This window comes from Zonotrichia albicollis, chromosome 10 (assembly GCF_047830755.1).
Source record: "Zonotrichia albicollis isolate bZonAlb1 chromosome 10, bZonAlb1.hap1, whole genome shotgun sequence".
Taxonomy (NCBI): domain Eukaryota; kingdom Metazoa; phylum Chordata; class Aves; order Passeriformes; family Passerellidae; genus Zonotrichia; species Zonotrichia albicollis.
The window spans coordinates 35,979,023-36,001,385 of record NC_133828.1 but is presented as its reverse complement, the minus strand read 5'-3'; the positions used below and the strand labels follow the sequence as shown (position 1 = coordinate 36,001,385).

The following is a 22,363-nucleotide window of genomic DNA, read 5'->3' as shown; positions in this document are numbered from 1 at the left end:
CTCGGTGCAAGCCCCGGCCGGGCGGCGTGTCCGCGGGGGCTGCAAGGGAGCCCGGAGCCCCCCGGCGCCGCTCCGAGCCCCCGCGCAGCCGCTTCCCCGCGCCCCTCTCCCATCACAGCCACAGCAACGCAGCCGGCCCTGCCCCTTCCACAGGGGAGGGAAGAGGCTGGATTTAAACGCAAACATCGCTCCGCCGCTCGGTGGATTATTTTCGCTCTTGTCTGGTGCCTCACCTCCACCCTCAGCCCTCCCCACACCGGCGGCACTTGAACCTGCCCGCCTGAAAAGTGTGCCATCCCCCATCGCCGACCCCCTGCTCTCGGGGCCAGCCCCGCCGGCCCCCCTCCGCAGGCTCCGGCCGGGAAGTGCCGCTGTGCTCCGCGGGACCCCCCACCGGCTCGGGGAGGCCGGCTGCGACCAGCGGGGAGGGCGGCGAGGGCGATTCGCTCGCTAGAGAAATGCCCTGTTGAACTTTGAATATATTAGTTGACATCAGTGCGAGTTGGGGCTGCCAGCCCCTAGCTCCCTCCTCCTTCCCTACCTCCTCCTCCTCCGCCTCCTTCTCCTCCTCCCCTCGGTCTCCGATGGAAAGAGTTGAAGCCGTGCTGATAGGAGCCGCTTGGAAGAGACAGCGGAGCGCCCGGGAGGACTTCGGTCCCAACTCCGGCCGCACCGCGGGGACGCTGCCCGCCGCCGCTCGCATGGCCCGAGGCGGCACTCCCTGAGCGCCGGGCTGGGCAGAGCCGCCGCTCCGCTCCCCTCTCGCCCCGAGCCGAGCCGAGCCCAGCCGCGCCGAGCCGAGCCGAGCCGAGCCGAGCCGAGCCGAGCCGAGCCCAGCCGCGCCGCGGCTGCCCCCGCTGCAGAGCGCGATGTGCCGGTGAGCCCCGCACCGGGAGCCCCGCGGCCACCCCGTAAGAGCAGCGCGGCGGCGGCTCGGGGGGCGGGCGGCGGGACGGGCCGGGGGCGCGCAAACTTCCCAACTCGGCGGGGTCGGGGGGAGCGGGCGGCGCTGGGAAGGGGATCCGGAGAGATGGGAACCCCCGGGCTGCTGCGCGTCTCCGTCGCCCCCGAAGCAGCGCCCGGTAATGGGGGCCGGGGGCAACCTGCGGGGCGTGGGGGTGTGTTTGTGCCCGGCGCTCGGCGCGCCGTCCCCCTGCCCGCCGGGGAGCCTAAGGGGCTTGTTTTTTGTCGCTGTGTTCGCGGTCCGGCAGCGCTGGAGAGCACGCTAGCTCGGAGGTGGCAGTGGAGGTGGTTTTTTTTCCTCCTCTCCGCCACCTTCCCAGTTCTTCCTAAACCCGCTGAGGGAGGCTGTGGCGGGAGCGAAGGGGTGCAGTGGTGGGAAGGAGATAGCCTAGACGAAGGGATATCAATGATTTTTGTTTTTCAGATGGTAATTTGTCTTTGTGGTAGGGGTGGCCCATTAAATTTCAGCTCACGTCCAGATGGAGATCAAAAGCGAAGGGGAGAGGGAGAGGGAAGCCGAGAGCCTTGTGCTGCTCCTTAGATCCGCGCATTGTTAGAAACTTACGGGGAGTATATGGGGGGTAGGATTTCCAGAAACAACCTTTGTAGATCCAGCTCAAATATCCCCCACACCAAAGTTGGAGAGCTGTATTTTCCAGCACTACCATCTGCTCCTGGTGCTGCCCAGGAGCACGCTTACTGTTATGCCTCAGAGGAAACAAACAAAAGGTGTGCTTGCCAGGTCGGTCCTGAACCTGTGTCTTCATGGGCTTTTAGGTGGAGCGTTAAGTATCTAGGAGTATCTATGTTCTAAAGGTTCACTGTCCTCTGTTGGCTCAGTTTAGACTCTTTGATAATTTCCTGTCCTTAAAAAAGGTCTCCAAACATAGTAGATGCCAGGTCCTGTTTTGTTGTTTGGTTGGGGTTTTTTTGGGTTTTTTCTTTTTTTTTTCCTAATTTATTTATCTGGTTTTAGTTGAGGTTTACTTTTTTTTTTTCCCTTTTCTTTTATCTTAAAACTATTTATGTATGGATATATTGGTTAAGAACCACCATAGTAAAGTTCCTTATTTTGTTGTGCAAGTGCTCCCTCTCATTACAAAAAACATTTCTGTTCATAAATTATGGTCTGAGCTGCAAGAGGTTTGATGTCTTTGCCTCTGGATGTGTTCAGTGGTAGGCTAAGACCCCAGGCTGACTGCGCTGTGGACAAAATAGAAACCAACTAAACCAGAAGTTGTAATGGGCTTTGATTCTTACTGCTGCTTGAGATCCCAAGAGATCCCAGGTGAGCGGAGGAGGAGTGAGGGGAGCTGGAACAAACTACTCACACAGAAAAGTGAGTTGTGATTATACATCCTATTTGTAAGCACCCAATGTAGAAAACCGGTCATAACTGCAGACAAAGTGGCAGTGGATAAGGAAAATCCTGCTGATATTTAGCTGGATTTTTAACAGATTCAGTTTTTAAGCAGACACTTGAATCATCCCTATCTTTCATTTTTTCTCCTTTTGCACTAAAACTTTTCCGATTGGATTGGGACTCGGCCCTAGGCAATAGTGGGGAATCTCTGTGTTTTATGTTATGCTTCTTGCATTTTCAGTGAAGTCTAGGCACGTTGTTCTGTTTTTCTCTCTATCTTTTTTTGTTTCATTAAAAAGGCCAAGTTTTTGTCCTCTCCTGCCAGGGACTCACTAATCCTGAAGTCATGGGGGAGAGAGAGATCCCACCCTTCAGAATATAGATATTTGCTTTGTTCATCCCCCCCCCGGTTTGTTAGGCTGATGGAATTGGCAGTGGCTGCCCTCTGTGACCTCTCTCCCTTCCTGCAAAAAGCTGGGGCAACCAGGGAGGAGAAAATGTGCAAACTCCAGCAAGTGAAAAAGCACAACCCCAGAGGACAAAAGGCTTGAACAGAGAGATGCGGGGGATGAGGTTCTGTGCAGAAAATGACTTTTAGCAAACTGGCCTTGATCAGTTCACATTGACTGGAAACAATGGCATGGGGATGGGTTCAGCAGGAATGTGGGTAGCCCAAGAGAAGCTCGACGCAAGTGGTGCCATGGAACTTTAGCTGCTTTGCAGTAAGATTTAAAAAGTTCCCAGACAGAATGGCTTTGGTCATCCTCTGTGATTGGCCTTTATTCCCCAGGCCGACAGCTGACCTGGGGGAACATACCCCCAGACTATAAACTCTTCTTCTTACCTTGTAGTCTGTTGTAAAAGTGCTGCTTGACTTGGGCTGGCACGATAGGGCCCCGTAAGAGGGAAAGTTCCTGGGAAGCAGGCGCTCTGTGACATTAAACATGGCTCAAACAATAGATTTCTATTTTAGTCAGGACAAATAATCATGCGAACAGCCATACTAGGGTTAAATAAGACCATCTGCATGAATATATCTTCCCGAAAACAAATAGATGCCGGGCAAAGTTTCGGAGTGCAGCCGGGGCTGTTGCCTGGCTGTTCGGCGAAAGGGGGCAGTATCCAACAGTGCCAGGGAGCGAGCTGCCGCTGCCGCCTCCCTGCCTCCAGCGCCGGCTGCTGCGGGCTCCATCAGCCGGGATCTGGGAATTCAGGGTCTTATCCGGTAGCCCGTGTTCAGGTGATTCCTTGTAAAGACATCGGAGAGGTTCACTGACTGTCTAGAAGATGCAAGATCAAAGCTGTAATTGTTTTACTTTGTGGTCGCATCACTTCCATATGCTGAACGACTGGAAATTAAGGACAATGCTGTATGATTGCAAAGCTAGTTTTGTTCACATGTAGTAGGCTGGCAGTAGTAACCTTACCTTGTTTTTACTGTACTGTTTTTAGGGAAAACATGGTGAAGCCTTAGCTTTGGAGTGGTGTTGGTACAAATGCCCTCAAGGAATTATCACCACTGTTTTCCATAGTAAGAAAACCAAACATTTTTTTCTCTAAATTTAACTTTCTTTGAGAACTCATTTGTTTCCAGCCTAGAGAAATATATTGATCCATCTCATAAAATATTGGTTTTAGAATGCATTTAAAAGCCTTTTCACCTTTCATTTATCTACATGCCTGCATTATTAGATTAGCATTTCTTAGTTCATTTTTTACTGGAAGCCATGGGCAGTTTTACTGAGGGTCTGTCATTGGGAGGCCACGTGCTGGACTCCAGCTTTGTCAGGTCTCCTAAGTGCTGCTCACTGCCTTCCTGGCAAGAGCTGCAGGAGCAGGGGCAGACTGGCCCCAAGAGAGGGGATGTGCTGAGGAGGGGGAGTCAGTCACTGTAATGTGAAGGTGTTCTGCTGCTGGGGTAGTGCCGAGATTCAGAGTTTAGGTGCCAGTGTGAAGTCTTCAACTGGATTTTCCTTGCTGCAGATCATGCCCACAAGATCATTTCTGGCATAAAACTGAAAAAGGGAAATTTAATTACCTGCAGAGAGTGGTGGAGACAATTCAGAATGGTTCTCTAGGGGTAAAATTCATCAGTGTTCGTTGTGCATAAGTACCAAATCACATTGAAATCAAAAAGTCAGTCTTAAGTGATGGACTTACCTTTTACAGACCAAATACTGTGAAGGTGAACTGCCACAATTTTGGGTTGGATCCCTGTGATTTAGTCCAGAAGACAAACTGTGGTGTATTGCACTCTCCCCGCTGTGCCTTGACATGGGCTGTGTCCGAGCGTTGTTGTGCTGAGATTCAAGTCAATGGCTCTTTGTTATTGTTCTGTTACTTAAGGAAACAAAAATCAGCTCACTGAAGGCACTGTGTCAGTTTTATTGTAGGGATTGTTTCTCTTGTTTTCAGACTGCTGACTTGTCCAGTGTGCCCAGTATCAGGAGTCATCCCATCTCTGTCCATGGTGGCAATTTTCATTAGTTTCAGTGGGAGCTGAGTGTGAGACTTTTTCAGCTCTTTGAGCCTGCAACTGTGTGGACAGTGCTTTGCTTGCTGGAGATTATTCTTCAAGCACAGTTAACCTCAGTATTTATTTCCCCACTGTTCTCATTGTTGTCCAAAAAAAATTTACTGCATGACAGCCATTATTTCTTACCCCAGGCTCAAACCATGTGAGTGAAGTGCAGCAGAGCTCTGACTGCACAACTGTGACTTTCAGCACGCAGGGTCTCCTTGACTACAGCGCCGCGACTCCCAAAGTTACCTCTGCTTCAGAACTCATATAAAGCACAATTTTTTAAGGTCCACAAAAAATCATTCCAGGTGATTTTCTGAAGATGAGTTTATCAGTAGTAATAGTCCAGAAACATTACTGTTGTCAAAAATGTATCTACAAACCAAGTGGGTTTGTTTTGTTTCTAAATGTAATAACTCGGGGAGGTAATTTGCATGTGAAGGATGTTACCAAGTTACAAAGTATGACTGTGAATTGGTGGCAGGGCTATTCATGTGCTTATAATGAAACATGTACCAAAGCACTGTGCTGGTTAAGGACTGGTGTGTCTTTATTTACTTTTTAGTGAGCTGTAAATCAGACAATAAGTAAACATGCTGATTACTAGTTTTAATCCCCAAATCAATTGTCAACACCTGTAGAGTTTATAAATCATATGTATAATTTCATTGGTGTTCAGAAAGGGGTCATTTGTGGAGAGAGCACAGAATATTTTCTTCCCAGAAGCTGCTGTGAAGGAGCTTGATCTTACAAGGTGCTGCATGTTCCTCATTGTTGTTAACGCGTCTCCGGGAAACAGCACCCGGCACAACCAGACCCTGATAAACACAAACTGCAGCAGTGTCTGACCTCGTGCCTTTGGTGAGCAGGCAAAATGCTTATGGGCTTGTTAGTCTAGATAACACACTCCCTATTAGGCTGTTGCTGCAAATTAAATAAATTGCAGAGTGCCAGTTTCAAAGTTTGACTTTATCCGTGATGCAGCAACACGTGACCAGCCGGGACATAGCCACCTGCAGAGAAGAACCTCTGTGATCAGTTTTATTTCTGCCAAATATCGTGCTGCACTCAAAAGCTTCATCACAACTTCAGTCCCATGAGGCAAACCCATTCCATAATTGAGAATATCAATATTGAGCATCTGATGATGCAGAATGGATCCTCCAGTAGCCTTGGACCCTCTGTGCTATGGAGGATGTACCCTGATGCCAGATTGTCTTAGAAGTTAAGCACCTGCAGTCCTGCAGAACAGCCCAGCTAAGTCCTGCATAGATGATCTCTAAGCCATTTGCAGTTAAAGGGTTTGTAGCTTTGAAAGTTGGTATATTTTCCAGATTGTTTGTGCCACAGTCTTCAAAAACTGTTAGCTTTTAAGACAACCAGATGGCTTTAACAAAATATATTTGCTGGCACCTGGAACAGGTGGATGTGGAATCAATTTATGCAGTGTAATTTTTTCCACACCCCTTTTGGAATAATTTTATACCTTGGAGCCACCTAAGGTGCTTATTATGTAGCCAATAGGGAACAGCTTCTGTCTGACTACATAAGATTTTACACATCTTTTATAGCTAATGCCTAGATTGAAATGCAAAATTTAGTGCTGGGAGTGCATGTGAATTTGTGAAACTCCCTGGAGAAAATGTGGGTGCATGTATCAGTGAATGAATTATGCTTCTCCAGAGACAGAGAGTGTTTTTTTTTTTAGTGATAACAAATGTCCTGTGTTCAGTGTTTGTCATTTTAAAAGCAGTATTTTTCATTTCAAGTGCAAACCTTGTGCAAACCCTGTGCAGGTTACTGATGTAGAGTGAAAATGAAAAAATAGCTTCAAATTTATTTGAAAGGATAACAGAATGAAAATTTCTTATGTGGTATGAAATTGCCCTGACTCAGAGATCAAATTGGTGGTTCCAAAATATGGCTGTGACAGTTATGACTAGTTTTGTGGGAAAGAAGCAGATCCTGCTTGTTTTCTCAAGTGCAGAACACAAGCTTCCATGAGATTTTGGCCACATCCTCATTCTTGCAGCAGATTCAGGGACAGCGAGTTTACCCAGATGTTTGGATTCATAGTAACTTCAAAGGGTTTTGAGTGGGTGCTGTGGAACCATCTGCACAACTCAGAGGTAGGATTAGGAACTAAATCTGGGAGTACTTTGGCTCTTAAGGGAAGAGGAGTTTGACTACAGATGGCCTGTTGGGCAGGTTTAATTGCTTTGCTGTGCTGCTTGGCCACGTGGAAGTTGTTTAGCCTGCTGTTTCAGCTAAAGGTTGCTTATTTTTCTCCTATGGTGCTGATTTACAGCACATCAAAGACAGGAGGAAAAAATAAGGCAAGAAAGGAAAGGGTAGGAAGTTCTGTCTGGATAACTCAGTTTGACAGGATAATATGGTAAATTCAAGAATGCAGAAGGAGATGCTTTTGGGGCCTGTATATATATATATATACATATAAAACACATGGAAGGAAAACTCGGCTATGTCTCAGAAGTTGTTAGAGTGATTACAGATCCCCCTGCCCTGCCTCATGTTCCTTTCTCTGCTCTCCCTTCGTGACTGAAGATTGTCTGCCAGGAGGAGATTTTCAAACACATGGTTTGGACAGGGCAATCAGTCTATATTTGTAAAACACTTAGTATTTCACTCTCTGACCTTTTCTGGTGTCCATTCCACATATGAAGGGCATTTTCATTAGAAACACAAAGCTGAGACTCAGTTTTTGCCTGTATCCAATGTGCTCCTCCAGTCCAAAAGAGCTTAGCTTTTAGTTGCAATTGCAGCTTGTAACCACCTACTTAAAATAAAAGGCAACAGGGGGAAGAATATCATTAGTGGCTTGTGGTAGGATAAAGATACATACTTGCTCAACATGAGCAAAATAGGAACATGCACTCTAACCATGTGCTGTTCTAATACTGACAAAGGATGAGGTGAGGTAACACATAATATGAAAAATTTCACAGTTCCTGCTTTGTGAGGATAATCAAGTGATATAATAGTACAACTTAACCTTATTTCCATTTCAACGTCCATGCTCAGCAGTCAGAATTAATAATCATCAGGGACAGAGAGTGAGGCATAAAAGGACTGTGGCCTGGAGAATTTTGTGCTCATCTGTTAAAGGTATCATGAATAATGATGCAGATGGGCGCCAGGTAGGGTTGCCAGCGACAGAAATCTGTACAAATTAAACTTTGAGGTCTGTGAAAAGCTAGTCTTATGCAACTTGCTCAAGGTCATAGAGTGTGTGTTAGTGGCAGAGGCAAAGTTACAAGCCCTGAAAACAGTTATTCTATTACTTAATTCTATAAGTGTAGTTAAATCCTATGAATGATATGTTACATCTTGTTGCTTTCCTGCCTCAAAGCCCTAAACTCATGCCTTACAAGACTATGCATTTATCTCCATGCTCAACATTGCCAGTGTGTGGGTTTATCACGCAAATCCTTTACACAACTAAACAATTCAGTGTAAGTGAGTGTGACTGTGGTGCAAGAAAATCAGTACCCTGCTGGCATGTGCACTATTGGTCCCAATATTTTCAAGATGAGCTAGGGATTATTCCTGTATTTTGCATTTTCATATGCATACCAGACATGCATCGCTACAGGTTGAAATAAAACAAAAACAAGTGATTAACATCTTTAAAATTTAACATTTCCCCCCCTTAACCAACAGAAATTGCTCCCAAGAGAGTAATTTACTAGATACATTCTGTATTTGTCTAGGACTGTACATCAGTAATACAAACCATGATTTTGCTAACGCTGTGTGCTCCCTCTAATGAGTCTTTGAAATATTAAACCAGCTTATATTTGGAATGAGTTTTGCACACTTCCTTGTCTATGGTAGCTTTGCAAATCCAGGCTTCACTGTTTTGCCTCAGAGAATTATGAGTTTATTATACTCCTGGAATGCTAATAGCGCTTCATTTTCCCCCTAAATTTCTTCTTCATATTTATTTATTGATTCTTCATTTGTGCACAGTTTCACAGATAATGATGGTACTACTGAGAATAGCTGGTGTGAGTTAATCTTTAGAAGGCTGCAGTTACAATGCCATCCTTTTTTTGCCAAAAATTTCTCTGCAAGTTCATATGCTAAGGCATCCAAAATGCTGAATTAGTTAAGATGACTGGATAAGATTACTGTGCTGTATTTCATTCCTGGTTTCATCAAAACAAAGCACATCAAGGCTGACAAGTCTAAATTTAATTTTGCATTGAAAACTCATGGGCAGATTTGAGGGTGATGTGCTTTGGGCAAGCAGTCTTTGGTCATTTGGTCCTTTTTCAAATGGAGTTCATTGACCTGCAAGACTACATATATGAACAGGGTTTTTAACATTTTACCCTTTAGTTTTTACCATTTTACTTTTGACTCCTGGGGTTCTTCCCCATCTGGTCCCTCCTCCCACAGTGACAGACTCCAGAAAGGTGCTTCCAGTCATTTTTTTCTGCCTTCCCTGAAGGCACAGAACTTCCCCCGAGCCAATTCATGTTCAAGCTGGTCAATTTTTCTAAACAAACATCCAATGTTGATTTAAATATTTATGAAGGGAGAAAACATCCTGCAATTCTTGGTTAAGTGTTTAAAATTTAGCAACCCTTGTGATTATGCTACCCCTTAGTTGTTAGGTTCTTGGCCCTGCTATGCTCTTATCCAAAGAGGAAAGCACCACATTTTCTTGCTGTGGTGGTACTTTGATCTGCAGTCAAGTAATCTCTTCATTTTCTGTGATATTTCAGGATGATACTGGATTTTCCAATGTTTTTTTTTCAATCCTTATGGCTTGATGGCTCTTCTCTGAAATTTCTAAAGGATGCTACTGGCCAAAGAAGACTGTAGAAGTGACAGCTACAGAAGTTTGGGAGAACTGAAACAGCAGAGGTTGTAGAGCAGAACTGAGCAGATAGACATCAGGAGATAAGGACTGCAAAGCTGGAATGCAGTAGAAAAGGATAGGGGTGTAGGAATCTCTTGGCACGAGGAGCCTGGTGTGGAGCTGGAGTGGCTGCAATGGGTAAAGGCAGCAGCAGCTTTTTACTGGCAGAGGAGCATGGCTTGGAGCTGGGTGGGGATTGCAGCAGCAGCACTGCTTGTAAATCAGAGCAGTGTTGTATCAGGGGAACTCTGCAGAAAATGTCAAAACATCTGTCTGCACTTTGCCTGGGCATAACCAGACTCTCATTCAGGAGCACTGCAATGCAGGCACGGTGAAAAGAGGCACTTTAAACTAACTGAGGGCAGAGTTCAGGCAGAATTTCTGGTGAGGAAAGCATTCTGTTCTTGCAAGTGTAAGATCTGAGCCTGCAAAATCAAACTCACTTTTGCAATCTGTACAAATTCAGTGTGTTACTAATTTCAGTAAAATGACCTGTGAATGAGAGTTTACTGGCCTGAGTTCTTGATTGCTAACACAAGGCAAATGGTTAAATTATTTTCAAAAGTTATAGGAGTATCAGGTTGGCTTGCACTAACCTTAACTGTGATACCTGTGGTTAGAGAGGACTAGAATCTTCCCATAAGTACTACAATTTCTGTTTTTAGTTTGGAAAGATGTTATCATTTAATGAAAACCCTTTGTTTTCTGGCAGCCTACTCTGCTATCCATTTACAAAGCTCTGAGAGGGCTTGGACATCCATGAAAAGTTCAAGAGCCCAATTCTACTCACAGATAGATGAGTGCAGCCTCAGTGAAGAGCTGTGGTTGTGCTTGGCTGAGGACTGCAATGTGAGCCCAAGAAATCAGAGACAAGTTGGTACCTATGGAACCAGATTGCAAGGGATGGTATTGGTCTGGAGGAGCTCTCCTAAATGAGGTCTGCCAGATTATGCTGTTGCAAAACCCAGCACCAAGAGAAGCATTTTTAGTTTTAATTAAAACAAAAACGTGAAGCAACATGATTTCTATTTCTGCTGAATTTTAGGCTTCCACAGGTTTGAGCATAAGATGCAGAAGTAATTGATTGAAAACAGAAGTAAAATAATGAGGCTTGCTTTTTTTCTTTCCTTTCCCTTCCCAAACTGATTCAACTGAGGAAAGAAAAAAACCCAAACTTCTGAAGAGTTAATTTGAGATGAGTAAGACTTTTCTTCACAAATAGACCTAATGAACTACTGAAGTGCTTCAGTGAAGTTATCACAACAGCCTTGAGCTAGCAGGATTATTTCCATGGCAGACTTCTACCTGATAGAAACAGGGGTTTAAATTAGTAATTTAAAGAATTGGAAATAATCTGATACACGTAGTTCTAATGGTCTAAGATATTTGTTGAAGAGACAAGAGGCTGACCCTGCAACAAGGGACATCAGTAGGAAGAGTTCAATATTTGTACGTTAAAATTTGATTTTTTATCTTTAAAAAAACCCCAAAGTTCACATTTTGCAGTTCTTATCCAAAGAATATTTGGGTTTGAATTTGGCATACTACCTGAGTCAGAGCTGCAGGAGATGGCCCCACATTTTCAATTTGACAGTGCTTCTTTAAAATGCAGTGGTATAATTTAGGCATCTCTTATTTGTTTTGAATAGCAGAGCTTACATGTCTGTCAGTCACAAAGACTTGATAGACATGATTAGAAGGCAGGAGATCAGGAAATGTGTGCTTACCACAGCCAGCTCTCCCCAGTGAAGAAGTGAGTGGCTTGGTAGCATATTTACAATTAAGGAGTAACTGAAAGCTTTTTTAAAACTGTGCTTTGTAGACTGCATTGAAATGGTGTTTTCTATTATGACCAGTTTCTGGAACAGATTATCATCATTGTAGGAAGCACTTCAAAGCAGACTGATTTAGGAAGATCTTTCACCAAAAACTTCAGCTTCTCTGTAAAACAGAAATCTACAAATGTGTCTGCAATCTGGGTTGTTTCAGCTACAACAGCATTTATTTGATAGAACTGGTCTGCTCTTAATTTCCAAAGTAGTACAAAGCTCTTTTTATTTTGCTGGCCCCTCCATTTCACAGTGAAGTTCAAAGGTTGTGTTTCCTTTCTCCCATATCCTTCTAAATTTCTGTTTGGTATTTTTAAAAGGCTAAGATTTAAAGATTATAATGAAATACTGAGCTGCATCTGATGAAGTCAGACACTAATTTAATATATTGGTGGCCAGACTTTCATAGAACTGACTTTAGCACATTGTCCAGTCCATTCCCCCAGCTCAAACAGCATCAGCCAAACCTCCACCACTTTGCTAAACATATGCTCAGCTGAACTAAACCATGGTAGGAACTGGAAATGCTCTTAAAATGTATTAATTTCTGCATTTTCACACACAAGGCTAGTGATATTGCATTTCATCAAGACTGTGAAAAACTTGTAGGCTGAAGTCTCTGTCTTTGAGAATTGAAGTCTTCTGCTTACTAGCAAATACCAGAGCAAATGTGAAAAGCCATCTTTCTGGTTGGGATAAAACCAGGTGGTATCAGCACATTGAACTGTGGTGGGATGCCAGTAAATTCTTCTTGGTTTTCAAGGATGTTGAAAAGAGAGGAAGCTTATGCAGAAAATAAAAGGCAGCTGTAAGAACAAAAACAAGAATCAATTAGAACTGTCTTGCTCCACTATATTTAGTAGCACACACAGAAGACAGGAAGAAGAATTTACAAAAAGTCATCATTGTTATTTTGTGCATTACCCAGCTGTAATATAACACACTCATTGCATTGTCCTTTATGAGTCTTAAGTGAACAAATTGATTTTTACCAGGGAAGAAGATGAGACAAAGAGAAGTCAAGCCTCTTGTCTAAACTCATAGAAGGCAGCAGTGAAAGACAATCCTGCAGCCACAAATATTTTTTCTTGTTTAACAGCACAAATCTGATGGATTCTTTATATTAAAGAGGGGCCTTGAAATAGTTCCTGTACATTCTGGGAAATTATTTTTTTCCTATAAAGCAAGGCTGAATGCTGTTGAAGAATATATTATGAATACTTATGGTAAGTGCTAAAAAATAAAAGTTTTTTTTATCCTCAGTGTCATTAAATGAACAATTCTGACAATTCAGAATACAAGTTATTTATCAAATGTGGTGAGTAAATTAAGTTATCTTATGCAGAGGGTTTATTCTGGTTCTTTCTGAAAAAGTACATAAGCTTCTAAAGCAGACAACTCTGTGAACACTTCTTTACCATTTCTTTTCTCCAACATAGAAAATTAATAGCCAAGCACCAATTTTGTCTGTATTGTTAATGAGCATAAATTAATCTACTTAATATGTTGCATGCTTCTTGCACTCACACCTAATTAAATCATATTTGTTCTTAGAAGCTATTCGTCCTGTGTAAACCTGCTTCCTGAGTAAATATTTCTTTAATTACTAGAACAAATAGATTGTGGGATTTGCAGTTGATTATCACAGCATTTCTTTTCCTGATGTGTGCTTCAGATGTGCACAGCAGAGAGGTGTGCTAAACACAGCCAGGAAACACAGCAACCAGCTTTTTTGCAATTTGAAAATAAAAATGTCTTATGAATACTTCACACCTACAGAATCCTTCATTTGGGGATTACAACGTGCTTTGCCATGCTTTGTGGGTATTATTTATTTCCAGTTTTGGGAAGGATAAAGGGAAAGGGAGAGAGAGACTAGGGCCCATTTGCACATCCCCATGTTGCATTAATAGAGATAGCTGTATTAAAATATATATGGTTGTATGCTACTTGTGTAGGACAGCAGAGGACATGGCTTTTCCTACAGGCTAATGAGGTACAGCCTCTATTTTTGGATGTCTGGTAGTGCATTAGGGGTCCTAAAAGCCCAAAGCAGAGGGAAGTCATGGAGAGTTAGAGACACCAGGGATCTCAGGACCATGTCTCTCCAGCAGGGCACCTCACGGTCAGGTTTGGCTACTAGGGTTCAATGGCTTATCACTGGGGTGTGCAGTCAGTGACAGAGTAGCTGGGAGAGAAATGCAGGTGTACAGTTCCTGGACATGTTGTGCCAAAGCAGAACAATTTAGTCCCAAATGAATATCCTTGTCTTCACTGCACAACTTATCTAGGAGGGTGGAAGCTCTGTGTGAATAGTGCAACAGCAAAGCCATGTGCCTGTCCTCAGTGCCTGTGTGCTTGCCTCTGGGGAGGTGTGTGTATGTATGGGTGTCAGTGTCTCCCAGGACTCTTTTATGTTGAGACTATATAGGAGTAATTCCCCAGAAGTTATGGGAGAAATGTATTTCCTGTGGGAGGAGTGTTTAAGAGTTGTCAGCATCTTCATGTTTCCTAACTGCAGAGTAAGGAGTTTCTGATAGAGGCCAGTAGATTTTGAGCTCTGACTTTCTCTTGCAGAGTTAATTAACCAGAGTTTAAAGCACTTCCTCTCCTGAGCTGGAGTTTCTTATGTGGGAAAGAGAGGTAAGAGGCCACAGTCAAATGAGATCCCCAATCAAGAATGCAGGTGAACAAGGCTTGTAAATGACTGTCTTGAGTCTGAGCAGAAGACCGTGTCTGCCAGTAAAATACTGTTTGGATATACCCTTAATGAAAAGAAAGGGTTTGCTATGGAGTCAGCAGCCAAACCCTTTCTGCTCTTAGAGTGCATCATGTCACATGTGCTGAGCCTCTTCCTGGCTTTTCTTCAGGATTGCAGGGAATGGAGTAGGCATTTGGAGGAGACTTTGCAATATCAGAGCTGAGAGGGGCAATGGGATGCTGAATGATACCATGTTATTGGGAAGAATTCTTGGCACCTATTTGTCTTTTGATGGGTTAAATTCATAAAACCATCATCACTCACACGTGTACTTACAGAAGTCCTGTCTTCTGACAATTGCTGTTTTATTTTTTCCTTACTGGTGCTTTTAGATGTGGCTGAACCCAGTCAGTTGATGGACGGTGAAGGAACAAATACATCACCTAAACAAAAACCTCTTTAGCATCTTTAGGTTTAGAGTTTTATTTCTCTGTGCACATTAGCTCCAAAAGCTCACTGTTTCTTCATAGCCCCTGAGAGCTCTTGTTTGACAGCAAAGGTGTCAAGTGCCCAAGTAGGTACCTGGATGTTGGTAATACAGCCTGTGCCTTGTCAGCTATCACAGGTGTGCCTACCTGTGCAGGGATTGCATCTCCTGCCTGAGGTGGAATTGTAACTGAAAACTGCCTTTATGTGGCTTAGTGTAATCCTCTCAACTACAGGAAGATGCTCTGACCGTGCAATACAGTATCCACTCAGGGAGCTAATAGGAATTACCTATTGCAATTGAGATTTACATCCTGGATTATTGGGCAATAATTTCCTTTTTGCAGGAAGTTCTAATTGACACAGAGGTCAGATGATGCTGGGACTGGAAGTTTAGACCATCTTCAGGAGGATGTCTGATGAGTGCTCTCTGCCTCAACTTTCCATGAATGAGTACTAAAGCACATTTAGTCTGTTTTGGTTTTTGAGATCAAAAGATCTTTGGGGATGAGAAGTTACTCTGTGGATAGCAACTTGTGCAGTGGCACTCATGTGGAACCTCTGCCTGACTCTAAGTCAAATAGCAGTGGAATCCATCTGAAATCCAAGCACCTTGTGGTTTAAATGCTTTCTCTGTGTTTTCAGATAGCAATCTCTTTAGCTCTTTGAGGCATTTAATGAAAATTGTTTTAACAGGACTGCAGCATCATAGAGAGCATTGTGTGTGTTTTCATGCAGTGGGGGCTGCAACCATACAGTACAGCTGGAGCTGGAGCATTTTACTGTGCTGTGACAGGTAGCATCGATTTTACAGTTAGGTGAGACTGATTTCAAATGTTCCCTTGTTGAGTTTATTGGCACCTACAACTAACAGTGTTAAAAGGTTAAATGGTATGTACGTTACACTGCACACAGCCCCAAAATTTGTTTAGAGAACAAAACAATAGTCTCTTGTGACTGGTCCTTTCACCCTACAAAATTTCTGTATGTGGATCTCTGTCCTTAATGAGGTTGTCTGAGAACACATAGCCTTACATCTTCTCTGAGCCTCTTATGGAGAACATTTCTGGCTGAAAACTGAACTGAAGGAAGGGCAAAATGGACTCTTGAGCTGAGCATTGGCTGAAGACTCAGAGAATGTCGCGGTACGTGGGGATCGTGAGATGATGCAACTTTGAGATTTCTTATAGCAGAGAGAGATTATTGGTCTACACAGCTCTTTATAAAGGCCATTCAAAAGACTCTGTACTTGATTCTGATTGGTTACCACCCTGCCCACTGACCAATAGTTACCTGCTTGCATTCATATCAGGGATTGGCTCTCTGTAGCCAAACCCTGCTCCTCTTGTGAGGCATACAGACCATCTGCCTGCTGTCATAAGAGAGCCCTTGAAACACCTGGGAATGACATGGACTCCACAGCTACCATCAAGTCCTGTCACATGCTGACTCTGTGAATATGAATCTGTCCCATGCACACTCCATCATTCCTTACTCAGCCCCCCTGCAAAGCAAATTGTACTTCATAGAGATGTTGTAAGGCTTTGGTATCTGGGATTTGTAAAGCTCTGGGAACACTTAGCCTGGGCCAGCTATAGAATTGCAAGTATTAATATTGGTTGCATTTAAGTAATTCTATATAAAGGTCACCTGCTTTGGTCTGTGTTAACAGTTAGAAAGGGACATGAATTGACTGAGACATGTGCTGTGATTGCTTAAATACAAACCTGGCAGTTGGTGAGTTTTAACCTCTAAGCTCATCTCTACCAGCAGCTTACTCAATGCCTTGGGCAAACACTGGGAAGTCAGTATCAGGTTTCTCTGTTGAAGTAATAATGCTTAAGGGGAAAAAAAAGAAGATAAACATAATTTTCTAGAGTTGTAAGAATTAATCAAAGATTGTTTTAGAGGATTACCTGAAAAGTGCTATGTATTTTAATTTTTTTCTAATCCCTGTATATTAGTTATATACGTAGGAAGTAATCAGTCTGAATAACAGCTCCCATTTGGTGATACCCATTTAAAATGACCCATCAAAACAGCAGAAAGGACAGATATGTGCTATTAAAAACAAGATGTTCTATTTCAAACTGGCAGCATTATCTCTGAAACCCGCCCTGCTGGAGCAGTGCTTTCAGAAAAAGTAGATTCCCAGCAGTTAGCTGCTGCTAACTCTTTAACTTAATTCCCCAAGTTTTTTGCAGAACAGCTGGTATTAGCTGCCCTTACTTCCTTTGATCCAAGAAGTCTGCATTTCCAGTTCTTAGATTCCTCCACATCTGTGCTCCCAGTAACAAGCAGCAATCAGAGGTGAGTCACTTTGACACATTGAGTGTCTAGTGTTGGCTTTGCTCCTAGTGACATGTGCCAGCCTGGGTGGGAAAAAAAAGAAAGAAAAGAACATAGACCCTAAAGGCATGGTAACTTGAATTATTTCCCTTCACCTCTTCCTGAAGTGGAAATCCAGCTTGCATATGGAGTTCACGAACTGGAAACAAGCTGCTGACTCTGTGGCTGCTGTTGGCCATGAGCCTCCAAACCTCAGCATTCAAACTGAAAGCCAGATCTCTCTGGTGCATTAAGGCTCGCATGCTGGCTTTAAGTGTTGAGCTTCCTTTCAGGACTAAGAGATTATAAGGAGTTGCCAAAGCTCTCTTGTCTGTATTCCATGTTCCTATGATTCCCTAGATAACTTCACTTTGAAGTGGACTGCAAATGAAGATGCTCCCCTTTCTCTCTTCTCCAAATGTACATCCAACAGCCCCTGAAGTTTCCATCAGCTTGATTAGTTGGCACCTGACATGTTCTGAAATGATAACAGCGAGTTTTCTTTATAGACTACCCCTTTAAAAGTTACTCAAGAAGTTACTGTATTTGTTCCTCCTGAATTAAAAACCTACGGACTGCCTATGAACTTCCAACTACGGACCTGATGCAAAGAGTGCTGACATAAAAGGGAGAGAGTGTCTTAAAATTCTTTCCACTGTCTTTGGATTAGGCTGTCTTTTGAATATATTTGTCTTCTAATCTCAACCAAGTGTTCTTGAGGACTGTGCATGTCTTTACTGTTTCAGAGTTTTTTCATTTCACTCCTTTCATGCATGCCCAGTTAACAGTTCCTCTCATTTAGAATGGCTTGTGGTCTGTAGAAGCAGGTTGGTTTTCATTACTGCATCCGACATGGATGGCTACCAAGATTGTATTTTAATAGAAGGTAGAATAGATCAGTGTTGTACAATTGAAGTTGCAGCCAAAAGCATACTTTACCTTTAAACTAGCGAGTCTACCAAAGTCAGTATTCTTTAAATTGGAACAGGGACTGTACATCTGTGCAGTACAGCTGGAATACACATTGTTAAGGGCAGGGTGTCCTCTCCAGGGCCTGGGTGTAGCACTTTATATGCAGTCCACCTGCAAGGGACTGTTTTCACTTGGCTGCACTCAACTGTGGTCATGGTTGAAAATAAGCAGATTTGTTATTTAATACCTTTGGCAGTCTGACAGGTAGTTTTAGTAAAAAATCCAAAGCATGCTTGGTTGGCATCCTGTTCCCATCAGGAAGTACTCATGTAGCAACAGATCCCTGTGCTTGTCCTCTTCTGCTAGGGGTGTTATACCTGCTAGAGAGAGCAGGACTTCTATAGTGTTGCTGTTTGTTGAAACCAATTTGAGAAGAATAATCACAGTCACTGCTTCTCAGAAAGAGCCTTTTGGCTCTGGCTGCTGTCTTTGGTCAGGGGTTTGAGGATAGTGTTTCTCAGCCTAGAGTTCCTGATGCACGTAAGTGTTTTTGTGTTTGCCTCCCCTTAGAGGTTGCGGATCTGCTCTGCCGAATGCAGGAGTGCAGGTCTCTGTCATTTTTCTGTCAGAAAACCCCCCAAGAGGGAGAGCAAACTTCAGTTGAATTGCCTCTCTTAGAGGCTCTTTAAATGATGTGGCTCTTTTAGATTGAAATGGGCTGAGCTCCAACCTCTCTCATGCTGTTTGCCCTGTAACCTCTGTTCCTTTCCCAGTTCCCATCTGCATTGTCAGAAATGGGCAAGCTCCTGTCTGCTGTGGGCTGGGCTGCTGCTGACAGGATTGCTGCCCTTCCAACAGGGCAAGGCCCTTCCCTCCCTCTGCCCAGTCCTTGCTGACTGCAGTGCTTGCATGTTGTCCTTGGCTTTCATCCTCAGAACTGTACCTAATCCAGTGAATCCAGCTGTTTGTGTTTCGCCAGAAAGCCTCCCCATCTGTGTGGGGGCAGGTTGGGTGGTAAGGGAACCAGGAGTTTTCAGCTACTCCAACCTTGGGCTGAAGTACAGACTTTTAATGACATTTTCTCCTGAATGTTAACGTTAGCTGGTTATGAAGCCAAGAATGTGTCTCTTCATGCCACTGGAACACTTTACTGAGGGTGAGGGCACGATTAGTCATTCAGCAGGCAAACATCTGGTGCTTTTGTGTGCCCTGCAGCTCTTCCTAGTCGGGAGGCCTCACCTCTGCCTGGCTAAGCCAGGAATGTGTTACCACAGGCATTCTAATTTTGTGCTTTTAACCACCATCATACATGAGCAGGGAGTAAACTTGGTTTCTCATGTGCTCTTTTTCAGCTCTGTATCCTTGTATTTCTAGATCCCAGCTCATTCTGCGCAACAATTTGTCTCTCTAGGTATGTGTGATAGATAAGAAAAATAGGATTTTCAGAGAATTCCTAAGCCACTAGCTCTGTCCTTTCATGCAGAATAAGCATCAGAAAACTAGGGAGAATAAAAGATGTCCATATTCAATCTCTGCTCCTTTCCTTCCCATGCTTGGCTTCTCTTTTGAATCCCAGACTTACCCTTTGAACATGGCAATTCATGACTGATAGTTGAATCATTGCAAAACCTTCTCCTTTTATTTCTTTCCCCTGACATTGTTTCCTTACTCTCTGCTAACCCACACAGGCTTTTAATTCTAGAGTGACAACAAGTTTCTTTGTTTTCCACAGATGGGGAAACTTCCTTTCCAAATGCCTCTCCTTGCTGCTTGCTGAAATAACTGGCTTCTCCATCACTTCCAGCTCTTAGCACACCTTTTTCCTGTCTGTACATAAAGCTGCTCTCTTTGTCTTTTGTTGGTGTTGTGTCATCTTCCAGGAGCTTTGTGAGATGTGCCTGGGCTCTTAGTCCACCTTGTCTAGGGCTGATGCAAAGTGTGTTGAAGCTTGGAGCCTGAGCTGAAAGTGCATTACAGCTGCTAGGAATGCAGACAGTGTCTGTAGCCAGAGCCCGGAATTGCTGCAGGTATCGCAGTAGATCTTAATCACAACCTGTTTTCTTCATCCAGGCATAACTCCCAGGCACACTCAGACTCAGACAGACAAGGTGCAACTGCTCTGTTTTGCAAAGTGCAAGGAGGTCTAGTTAAAGTGATCCTCACCATCATTGGGCAAGTAAAATCTCTTGGTGAAAAGGCTTCACTGCATTTCAGTAATTGCAAGGTGACAGTACAACACATTGTACAGGGAGAATTTTTATTCTCTGTCTGTTGGGTTACATGCATTTATGGAGACCAGTAAGAATAGTGGGGGCCTGAACCTTTAAGCCCAAAGAAGAATTATTAGTAAAGCATAAACTAACTAGAATTGGAGAAGGCTGACAGCCTATCCACTTTATCCATTACTGCTGTGGAATTGGTCCCTACAATGCATTCTTTCCTGTTGGCTTTAAATAACTAAGCACCTGTTGCTTCCCTGGGGAAGGCATATCATGGACCAGTAGTGAACTCTAACAACCAGCCTAAACTTTCCTTAGTGTTTTACCCATTTCCCCAGTTAACTAAAGAATTTTACACTTTTCCAGTATTTGTAGATGGCTCTGTTGCTACCATACTTTATGTGAGTGATCAGTAAGCTTATAAATTGCAGCTTAATACTACTGCAAGTTTCACCACGGGGATGTACATCTTCCACTGCCACCACTTAGTGCTCAGCTCAAGCTCCAGCATGTCCTTTGTTAAACCAGCTTGTGCATCTATGGGCTCTGCATAAATCTGTTGCTTCAGATACCTTTGAAAATGTGGTCCTACAGGCTTGGAACAACATGAGTCTGTGCTGTGGAAAGCCACTAACTCCATTTTTTTATATTTGAGCACCTGTTTATTTCATTGCCCTAGGAAAGTGATTTTGCTTGGTAAGTCAGGACAGCTTCTCAGTGCTTGTGCATGATTAGTAGAGATTGCTGTTACAAACTGAGTCTGGGCATAAGTGTGGTGTGTGTGTGTGTGTGTGTGTGTGTGTGTGTGTGTGTGTGTGTGTGTGTGTGTGATACAGGGTGCAAATGAGATGCTTCAGTCTTCCCAGCTCGGAGTTAGGGATAATGTCAATTGCAGGGATTATTGTAAAACTTCACAAACCAAATACTAATCACTGTTGTATCAAAAGTGTGCCTCATCTTCAAGATAGGCTCAGCTACCACCAAATTCTAGAGAAGCCTTTCTTTTGTCTTTACCAGATCTGAATCTGAAAGGTTTCAGAGGAAATACTTAATTTTAGGCTATCTTTGCCATCCTTCAGCCTGGTAATTAGGCCACCATTTTCTTTTATTTCAGCTCAATGACCAAGCTATCTGGAATTACATATCAACCCCTGTTTCATATATTTTATGATTCATTGTAATTTTAAAAGAGTCCTTTATTGGAAGCCTGGAATTTTACTGGTGGTTGAAGATCCAGAAAATCCATTTAGAGGAAAAAGACTAGTAAATGTAAGAGAGGATAAGAAGCATCGCTGGCTGTGTCTTTTGGTGTAAATCACATTCATTTCATAAAAGTCTTGAACACATCTCTTAAACTTTAATACCAGAATTTCAAGCCCAGCAGTCAGTGGAGTTTTTAGCACCAGCCAGAGAGTGCTCATAGTTGGCGGGCAGATGGTCCTTTCCCCTCTTTTTCATTCTTTTAACACACTATCGCTGCCAGTTGGGCATTTGAAGGCCTCATTAATTTTCCTTGCTGTTTGGCAATAAGACCTTGCTTGTTCCTTGCTGTCTTCCATTACAGAAACCTGTGAAGTTTTCAGATTGCTCCTACCTGTTGTTTTGATGTGGGGCTGGATTATCTGCCTTGCTCAGGAGCCAAGTGGTGTAGATATTGAATGATGTAGAAACACACTGAGATATGGTGTCAAAAGCACAAGTGGTTAGAGTGTGGAGAGGAGAAGTTTGGTGTGTTGACGCAAGGAGGGAATTAGAAATGAGAAGGAAAAGGACATGTCAAGACAATATTGATGTTACATCCAGCAAATTCAGAGAAAACTCTTTTCTCTGTTTAAATTGTCTGTGCTTTGATGCTGTGGAATAATGGTGATATTTATCTCTACTTTCTGGTGAGGTTTCAGGTTTCTGTGAAGCTCTGGAAGTACACATAGGAACAAAAAATACTGTTTTGCTGAACTTCTTTTCTTTCCCCCCCAACAGAGAAATGCTTTACAATGTAGCCATATTTAATAAAATGAATCTGAGAAGTGGCAGCATGGGGCTGCATGTTAAGTGGTTTCGAATGGGTCTATATCTCATTATCCAGGTTACAGGGTAGATTTTTGATTGCCTGCCCTGCAAACTCATTTTGAGACAGGTGTGTTAAAAATGCA

General features: G+C 43.3%; 1 protein-coding gene across 8 annotated transcripts in view; it reads left to right on the top strand.

The window, feature by feature from the left end:
- The first annotated feature begins 731 nt into the window (after window positions 1–731).
- SEMA5B (semaphorin 5B) overlaps window positions 732–22,363 on the top strand; it is a 264,202-nt gene continuing 242,570 nt past the window's right edge. For 3 of the 8 annotated variants that reach the window (XR_012582007.1, XM_074548794.1, XM_074548801.1), the window contains exon 1: window positions 771–911. The gene's annotated coding sequence lies outside the window, so the exon portion shown is untranslated. Of the gene's footprint in view, window positions 912–3,838; window positions 3,858–22,363 lie in introns of those variants that run through there. The other 5 variants (XM_074548796.1, XM_074548798.1, XM_074548800.1 and 2 more) reach the window with 5 other exon arrangements.